Here is a 6,640-nt window from a genome sequence, read left to right as displayed (position 1 = left end):
TGCCCGGATCGCTGAACTGTGAGCAGATACATTATGAAGTGAAACAGTGGATGCAGAAGCTAGCTCCCTGGGTTCGTGGTTACTGTCAGAAGAAACTCTCTGGGACGTTAATAGATTAAAATGAGTGGTTTAAATTTCCAAGACAGACCTCTCATTTTCAGTAAACAGCAGAATGAAAGAGCTGGGTGACACCTCAGGCAGCACGTGTTCTGGTTTTGACCCAGTCTCTAGTCTTGGACAATTAATGTTGCTTCCCTAGACCTCAGTTTCTTCATTTGTGAATGAGAATGTATCATAGAATACTCTCAAGAGTTTCTCCAGCTCTGACACTCTGGGATTCAATGATTGGTAAATCCACATATCAGTACATGACCAGGATTAAATGAACTCTAAATGGGAAAATATAGTATGAAGGAATCCAACCACTAGTATTTTAATGTAGGTATAAAGAACAGATTTTAAGTTCACAGAAATTAAATAGAAATGGCTAATTATATTAAAAGATGCTCAACTTTACTCAACGGTGAAAAACTGAAAGCTATCCCTTCAAGAACAGGAACAAGGGAAGGATGCCCATTCTCACCACTTTTATTCAACATAATATTGGGAGTCCTAGTCAGAGCAATTAGGCAAGAAAAAGAAATAAAAATTATCCAAGTTGGAAAGGAAGAAGTAAAACTGTCACTATTTGTAGATGACAGGATTTTATATATAGAAAACCCTAAAGAATCCACCAAGAAACTGTTAGAAATAATAAACGAATACAGTAAAGTTGCAGGGTACAAAATCAACATCTTATAAGATGCTCAATGGGGGCCAGCCTGGTGGCATAGCAGTTAAATTCAAGGGTTCCGCTTCAGTGGCCCCAGGTTCGCCAGTTCACCATGCTGAGGCAGTGTCCCATACAGAAGAGCTACAACTCTACAATTATGACACACAACTATGTACGGGGGCTTTGGGGAGAAAAAAGAAAAAGAGGAAGATTGGCAACATATGTTAGCGCAGGGCCAATCTTCCTCAAAAAAAAAAAAAAAGATGTTCAACTTCCTTTCTAATTTTAAAATGCAAATTAAAACAATGATCTACCATTCTTACCGGTCAGATTAGCAAAGATGAACAGTTTAGACCTTCAGGGGTGATTGGATGTGGAGAAATTGACACTCTCAATACTACTGGTAAGAATGGAAATTGGCATAGCCTTCTCAGAGGTCAATTTGTAAAATGCATATACCCTTGAACAAACAATTTCACTTCTAGGAATTTAGCTCACAGCTATACATGCAAAAGTACACTAAGCTGTGTGTACAGGAATGTTTGTGACAGAATTGTTTGAAACACAACCATGAATGTAACATAAAAGTCCATTAACAGGGAAACGGCTAAATAAATTACAGGGCATCCATTTTATGGTACGTTATGCAGCTGCTAAAAAAAATTTTTGTGTGCTGATATGGAAAGATGCTAAGAATATTATTAAGTGAAAAAGCAAGTTGGAGAGAAATATGTATAATATGATACAACTTGTTAAAAAATAAATTAAAAAAGAAAAGAATAGGTAGAGAGATAGAGAGATGAAGATAGAGAGATAGAGAGATAGAGAGATAGATGATAGATATTTGTGTATGGAGAGAAATTTTCTAGAACTCTACCATTTTGGTCACCTTAGGGACTAGTGACTGGTGGTTAGGGAATGAGGAGGAGACTATTCCTTTCTTTTTATAATACTTTCTATTTGAAAGTAACAGAAAGTATTTTTTACCATGATCGTTTTAATTTATAATTTTTTTATTTTTATTTATTTATTTTTTAATTTTTTGTTTATTGCGGTAACATTGGTTTATAACATTGTATAAATTTCAGGTGTACATCATTATACTTCTATTTCTGCATAGATTACATCATGTTCACCACCAAAATACTAATTACAACCCATCACCACACACATGTGCCAAATTATCCCTTTCACCCTCCTCCCTCCCCCATTCCCAACTGGTAACCACCAATCCAATCTCTGTCTCTATGTTTTTGTTTATTGTTATTATCTACTACTTAATGAAGGAAATCATACAGTATTTGACCTTCTCCCTCTGACTTATTTCACTTTGCATAATACCCTCAATGTCCATCCATGTTGTCACAAATGGCTGGATTTCATCGTTTCTTATGGCTGAGTAGTATTCCATTGTGTATATATACCATATCGTCTTTATCCATTCGTCCCTTGATGGGCACTTAGGTTGCTTCCAAGTCTTGGCTATTGTGAATAACGCTGCAATGAACACAGCGGTGCATGTATCTTTATGCATTGGTGTTTTCAACTTCTTCGGATAAATACCCAGCAGTGGAATAGCTGGATCATATGGTAGTTCTATCCTTGATTTTTTGAGGAATCTCCATACTGTTTTCCATAGTGGCTGCACCAGTTTGCACTCCCACCAGCAGTGTATGAGAGTTCCCTTCTCTCCACATCCTCTCCAACACATGTTGTTTCCTGTCTTGTTAATTATAGCCATTCTGACGGGCGTGAGGTGGTATCTCATTGTAGTTTTGATTTACATTTCCCTGATAGTTAATGATTTTGAACATTTTTTCATGTGTCTGTTGGCCATCTGTATATCTTCTTTGGAGAAATGTCTGTTCAGGTCTTTTGCCCACTTTTTAATTGGGTTGGTAGTTTTTTTGTTGTTGAGATGCATGAGTTCTTTATATATTTTGGAGATTAAGCCCTTATCAGATGTATGGTTTGCATATATCTTCTCCCAATTGTTAGGTTGTCTTTTCGTTTTGTTGATGGTTTCCTTTGTTGTGCAGAAGCTTTTTAGTTTGATGTAGTCCCATTTGTTTATTTTTTCTATTGTTTCTCTTGACTGGTCAGACATGGTGCTTGAAAATATGTTGCTAAGCCCGATGGCGAAGAGCATACTGTCTATGTTTTCTTCTAGAAGTTTCATAGTTTCAGGTCTTACATTCAAGTCTTTAATCCATTTTGAGTTAATTTTTTGTGTATGGTGTAAGGTAAGGGGCTACTTTCATTTTTTTGCATGTGGCTATCCAGTTTTCCCAACACCATTTGTTGAAGAGACTTTCTTTTCTCCATTCTATGTTCTTGGCTCCTTTGTCAAAGATTAACTGTCCACAGATGTGTGGGTTTATTTCTGGGCTTTCATTTCTATTCCATTGATATGTGTGTCTGTTTTTGTGCCAGTACCATGCTGTTTTGGTTACTATAGCTTTGTAGTATATTTTGAAATCAGGGAGTGTTATACCTCCAGCTTTGTTCTTTTTTCTCAGGATTCCTTTACCTATTCAGGGTCTTTTGTTGTTCCATATAAATTTTAGGATTTTTTGTTCTATTTCTGTGAAAAATGTTATTGGAACTTTGATAGGGATTGCATTGAATCTATAGATTGCTTTAGGAAGTATGGACATCTTAACTATGTTAATTCTTCCAATCCAAGAGCACGGAATATCTTTCCATTTCTTTGTGTCTTCTTCAATTTCTTTCAGCAATGTTTTAAGTTTTCCGTGTACAGCTCTTTCACCTCTTTGGTTAAGTTTATTCCTAGGTATTTTATTCTTTTTGTTGCAATTGTAAATGGGATGGTGTTCTTAATTTCTCTTTCTGCTACTTCGTTGTTGGTGTATAGAAATGCAACTGATTTTTGTATGTTGATTTTGTATCCTGCAACTTTACCATATTCGTTTATTACTTCTAAAAGTTTTCTGGTGGATTCTTTAGGGTTTTCTATATATAAAATCATGTCATCTGCAAATAGTGACAGTTTCACTTCTTCCTTTCCAATTTGGATCCCTTTTATTTCTTTCTCTTGTCTGATTGCTCTGGCTAGGACTTCCAGTACTATGTTAAATAGGAGTGGTGACAGTAGGCACCCTTGTCTGGTTCCTGTTCTTAGAGGGATAGCTTTCAGTCTTTCACCATTGAGGATGATATTAGCTGTGGGTTTGTCATATATGGCCTTTATTATGTTGAGGTACTTTCCTTCTATACCCATTTTATTCAGAGTTTTTATCATAAATGGATGCTGTATCTTGTCAAATGCTTTCTCTGCATCTATTGAGATGATCATGTGATTTTTATTCTTCATTTTATTAATGTGGTGTATTAAGTTGATTGATTTGTGAATGTTAAACCATCCCTGCATACCTGGAATAAATCCCACTTGATCATGGTGTATAATCTTTTTAACGTATTGTTGTATGCGATTTTCTAGTATTTTGTTGAGGATTTTTGCATCGATGTTCATCAGTGATATTGGCCTGTAATTTTCTTTTTTTGTGTTTTCCTTGTGTGATTTTGGTATCAGGGTAATGTCAGCTTCATAGAATGAGTTAGGCAGCTTCCCCCCCTCCTCAGTTTTTTGGAAGAGTATGAGAAGGATAGGTATTAAGTTTTCTTTGAATGTTTGGTAGAATTCACCAGGGAAGCCGTCTGATCCTGGACTTTTATTCTTTGGGAGGTTTGTGATTACTGTTTCGATCTCCTTACTGGTGATTGGTCTATTCAAATTCTCTACTTCTTCTTGATCCAGTTTTGGAAGGTTGTATGATTCTAGGAATTTATCTATTTCTTCCAGATTGTCTAATTTGTTGGCATATAGCTTTTTATAGTATTCTCTTATAATCTTTTGTATTTCTGAGGTGTCTGTTGTAATTTCTCCTCTTTCATTTCTGATTTTACTTATTTGTGCCGTCTCTCTTTTTTTCTTTGTGAGTCTAGCTAAAGGTTTGTCAATTTTGTTTATCTTTTCAAAGAACCAGCTCTTGGTTTTATTAATTTTTTCTATTTTTTTTTTGGTCTCTATTTCATTTATTTCTGCTCTGATTTTTATTATTTCCCTTCTTCTACTGATTTTGGGCTTTGTTTGTTCTTCTTTTTCCAGTTCCTTTAGGTGCATTGTTAGATTGTTTATTTGAGATTTTTCTTGTTTGTTGAGATAGGCCTGTATTGCTATAAACTTCCCTCTTAGAACCGCTTTTGCTGTATCCCATAAATTCTGGCATGTCATATTTTCATTTTCATTTGTCTCCAAGTATTTTTTGATTTCTTCTTTGATTTCTTCATTGACCCAGTCATTGTTCAGTAGCATTTTGTTTAATCTCCACGCATTTGTGGCTTTTCTGATTTTCTTCCTATAGTTTCATACCGTTGTGGTCAGAAAAGTTGCTTGGTATTATTACAATCTTCTTAAATTTATGGAGACTTGTTTTGTGGCCTAATATGTGATCAATCCTGGAGAATGTTCCATGTACATTTGAAAAGAACGTGTATTCTTCGGTTTTTGGATGGAGTGCTCTGTATATATCTACTAGGTCCATCTGTCCTAGTGTGTCATTTAAGGCCAATGTTTCCTTATTGATCTTCTGTTTGGATGATCTATCCGTTGATGTAAGTGGAGTGTTAAAGTCCCCTACTATTATTGTGTTACTGTCTATTTCTGTTTTTATGTCTGTTAATAATTGCTTTATATATTTAGGTGCACCTACATTGGGTGTGTAGATATTTACAAGTGTTATATCCTCTTGTTGTATTGTTCCCTTGATCATTATGTAATGCCCTTCTTTGTCTCTTTTTACAGTTTTTGTTTTAAAGTCTATTTTGTCTGATATGAGTACTGCTACCCCAGCTTTGTTTTCATTGCCATTTGCGTGGAGTATCTTTTTCCATGCCTTCACTTTCAGTTTGTGAGTGTCTTTAGGTCTGAAGTGTGTCTCTTGTATGCAGCATATATATGGGTCTTGTTTTTTTATCCAATCAGCCACCCTATGCCTTTTAATTGGAGCATTTAGTCCATTGAAGTTTAAAGTAGCTATTGATAAGTATGTACTTACTGCCATTTTTTAACTTTTTTTTTCTCAGTGTTTTAGTAGTCCTTCTCTGTTCCTTTCTTCTTCTATACAGAATTGATTGTCTCTTTAGTTTGACCTCTGTCTGAAAGCTCTACTCTTTAACTCCCCTACTCCCTCTTTTTATGTTTTTTATATCATATCTAACCTCTTTTTTGTGCATTTATATCCATTACCCTCTTATCGTGGAAATAGATAATTTTTCCTATTTGTGCTCTTCTCTTTTCCCCTTAAATCAATCCCTTTAACATTTCTTGTAGCACTGGTTTCTTAGTGACAAACTCTTTTAATTTTTGCTTGTCTGGGAAATTTTTTATCTTTCCTTCCATTTTGAATGATAACCTTGCTGGGTAGAGTATTCTTGGCTGTAAGTTTTTTCCTTTTAGCACTTTAAATATATCATGCCACTCTCTTCTAGCCTGTAAGTTTTCTGCTGAGAAGTCAGCTGATAGCCTTATGGGGTTTCCTTTGTATGTAACTTGACTTTCTCTTGTGGCTTTTAGGATTCTCTCTTTACCTTTAATTCTGGACATTTTGATTATGATGTGTCTTGGTGTGGGCCTCTTTGGGTTTATCTTGTTTGGGGCTCTCTGTGCTTCCTGTACCTAGATGTCTGTTTCCTTCCTTAGGTCAGGGAAGTTTTCATCTATTATTTCTTGAAATAGATTCTCTGCCCCTTTGTCTCGCTCTTCGCCTTCCAGGACACCTATAACATGGATGTTAGTGCGCTTGATGTTGTCCCAGAAGTCCCTTAGACTGTCCTCACTTTTTTAAA

Source organism: Ceratotherium simum, chromosome 36, assembly GCF_057802395.1.
Source record: "Ceratotherium simum simum isolate JZ-2026a chromosome 36, ASM5780239v1, whole genome shotgun sequence".
Lineage (NCBI taxonomy): Eukaryota > Metazoa > Chordata > Mammalia > Perissodactyla > Rhinocerotidae > Ceratotherium > Ceratotherium simum.
This window is presented reverse-complemented; position numbering follows the sequence as displayed.